The 3,386-nt window shown below is 34.3% G+C and overlaps 1 long non-coding RNA gene across 1 annotated transcript; it reads right to left on the bottom strand.

Moving 5' to 3' along the window:
- Window positions 1-454: 454 nt before the first annotated feature.
- LOC111614326 lies at window positions 455-3,167 on the bottom strand. Its single transcript, XR_002754909.1, has 4 exons — window positions 2,870-3,167; window positions 2,756-2,793; window positions 2,195-2,271; window positions 455-2,118 (listed from the first exon to the last, which is right to left on the bottom strand). It is a non-coding gene; the product is annotated as an uncharacterized LOC111614326 (long non-coding RNA).
- Window positions 3,168-3,386: the final 219 nt, after the last annotated feature.

Genomic DNA, 3,386 nt, shown 5'->3' on the forward strand with positions numbered 1-3,386 from the left:
CTGCGGCGGCTGCGGCCTCTGGGTCTTCCTCTCCTTTCCAAGATAGTCCCATTTTGAAGGAGTGTCCCTTGTTCGCGAATGAACCATTCCATCACGTCTCGATGACTCCGGGACGATGCGGTCGACTTCCGTTGATGGAAAGATGTCGATCCGAGGTCGGGAGATGGAGACGAAGATGGGTGCGAGACACACACACAACAACAGATCCGTCACTTGGAACTTTCGGGAGAAGAAGCCGTCGCGTCCTCGAATTTCCGGGGTTTTATCTGTTTTCTCTCAGATTCCCCTTTCCGATTGGTCTCCCGTCGTCACCTGATGACAATTCGAAACCTTTCGGGGGCGCGGGAGAGGTCAAAATCGAAGTTTAATTCGATCTCCAACCGGAAATGGTCGACGGACTTACATTCTTCTATTGTTTAAAAGTTAGCGTCGCGTTTTCATAAAATAAAATCTATTTCTAACTACTATATTATTTTCTTTAAAACAATTTTTTCCGCAAATTTTAGTGAGGGTTCGGACCTGTCTAGAGCCTCACAATTTCCTTCCGCTTGACCACATGTGGGTGTTCTTGTTCAAGACGTTTGTTTACTCTGATTACTGACAGTAGATATTGCAGTGATTCCCAAACATTTTCGAGCCAACACCCCCCTTGGTTCCATAAACCCAACGCCCCTAACTCATTTTTCCTTGTGAGAAAGGCTTGAAAATATTCTTAGAAAAACTTTCTATGAACCTCACACTTCCGTACATTGTTCTACACATCTGGACACCATTAAACACAATGTTTCTTCGTACCTGTTTTAACAAAGGAAAGGGAAAGGTTTTATTATGCAACTCTCGCCTCCTAGATTTACTTACTGCCCACAGGGGGTGGTAGCGCCCACTTTGGGAACCACGGAGATTTTGAAATTTATGAATTTATTGGGCGCGTTCTCTCTTTATTTTTTTTTTTTTATCTCTTTTCTCTTATCTTTTTTCCCTCTCTCTAAAGTCTAAACTCCAATAATAAATTATACCATTCAAATCCCGCGTATAATACCGTTCGACATACGGTGGAGACAATTCCTTTTGTGAATGATCGATGAAAATCGTCTGAAGATTGATGCAAACTTTTTCTTTTTTTAAATTAAAAATTATGACTTCTTGATATATTTTTAAAATATTTAATTAATATCTTGCTAATATGAAAAGTACGAAAATTTAATTTATGAACATTTTATTATATTTACTTTTAAATAATAAGAGGAAGTAGCTTTTTCCTATAAATAAACCGTTGTTATTATACAAAATGTTTCTCTTAATAACTTGAATTCCTTTCCTTAATATTAATTAAATAATTATGTAAATTACTGGTAAATTGTAATCCACGAATTTTTTCTGTAGTAAAATCAATCTGTTGTCGGTCTTCTGGATGTAAAAGATTTTTTTTTATTGTGAGGTTCCAGACCAAGTCTGAATTCGTTATTAATTTTATAAAAATGTCAAAAGATTGAACTGAAGAAATCGTAATGAAAATAACGCGACAAGAAAGTAAACAAGCGAGTCCCTAGTGCGACTCAGACACGTGTTAAACAATACATCAGTGTCGAGCCGGAGAGTTCGAACTTTGACACTAACGTTCGTATAGAATTGATCGAAGTTAAACTGAATCGGGAAAAAGAGGTTTGATAAACAGAAAACATCGCGTTCGATCGTTAACATTCTAAAATGTCAAGAGAAAGGAAATAACGGGCTAAAATACGAGCGCAGGTTTCACAGTTCCATCAGCATCTCCCGGTCAAAGTCGAGGGATGGTGTCGGGTTGACCGTCTAGGACAGACCTTTCTAGTGACCCGAACCGATCTTATTTCCACCACAGAATGTTCCGGGGCTGCCGTCGGATATCCGGACAGCCCCAGGGCAAGTTCAATATACAGTATACATTATAGACAATTATTGCGGATGCGGGTGGCGGCTTTCGCCACTCCGCAGGGGATTAATTCTCCCGTATAACATCAATCAGATTCAACATATATCAATTACTGCTACAATTGGTGAATGTAATGTTTTGAATCCTAATTGACGATAAATAATTCCATAATGTTTTAAATTGGAATGCTTCGAAATCGTTATTGCATTCTGTAATTATTTATTTTGAATTAAAAATTAATATTAGTATTGTTTTATATATAATAAGAAAAGATTTTATACTTACATAAATATTTTTCTGCGGACAACGAACATGTTCATTAAAATAATAAGATTTTTCATCTCTTGCAATTTTCAGTAGGCCTAAATTTTTCGATTATAATCAGATAATTATTTTGTTTATTAAACACGGCTGAATTAAATTAAATTCTTTTTTATGTTATGAAAAATTTTTATGTATTTAAATACATAAAAAAATTATAAAAATTACTTCAAAGACACGGTGCGATTTTTCTTAAAGTTTCTTTTGTATACTTTGAAAATTATCTTAGTTTACATAAGCTACTTACAGTAGTTATATAAGTAAAATATATTAAACAAATACAGATGTTGCAGATAGTAAATAGCTGAATATAGCACAAATCACTCAAATCATATATATGTTTACTTCAAAGTACAGCAAAGGCAATAGGATTTTACAATAATAAATGCTAAAGCCTTTCACCAAGTGTATTATTATAATTATCCTAATTATCTATTAATAAAATTTGAATATTAAAATTTATTTAAATATTACATCTTACATTCAGTTATTTAAAAAAATAATAATAAAAATAAATGAACTTACAGCAAGAATCATGCAAGTGGGATGCCACGAAAATAAACCTATAAACGAATATAAACACATTAAAATATATTAAAATGTTTACAAAACTCTTTTTATAATAAAAATTTATCTTACTCGATCCCGGTTGAGAAGTTATTAAAATAAAAATTGTAAAAATAACCCGAATTAAAAGAATCAACATTTTTTCCTCTAAGGATAGAGCAGAGAATATGAAAACAACTAACACGTGATTCTACGTGTGGCTAAACACGAATCTGTCAGCGCATCGATAATGCCACCTGTTATCAAATTAGTGTCAGTCACGAGAACGTTTATTTATAAAAACACGTTTTTTAACTCATTATTATTACAAATTATTTCTTATAAGAGAATAAATAATACACTTCAAGGCACTAAAAAACCTAAGGACATGATTGAGTCAGGGAAGAACGGAAGGCACCCGAGTTTAAAATTTAGCCCCTAGCGGATATCGAGTGAACTACTGGCGCCATATTGTGGCGTTTAAAACAATCGTGGTCGGGTGATTGGATTGGGCCAAATCGGTGCGAATACATTACTATTTTTACATTCTTTTCTACTGTAGGCGGAAATTTTTGTTATAGCTGCTTGCTCAGAATATGGTTACACCAGA

This window comes from Centruroides sculpturatus, unplaced genomic scaffold (assembly GCF_000671375.1).
Source record: "Centruroides sculpturatus isolate CEXI.00-Female unplaced genomic scaffold, Cexi_2.0 scaffold2047, whole genome shotgun sequence".
Taxonomy (NCBI): Eukaryota; Metazoa; Arthropoda; class Arachnida; order Scorpiones; family Buthidae; genus Centruroides; species Centruroides sculpturatus.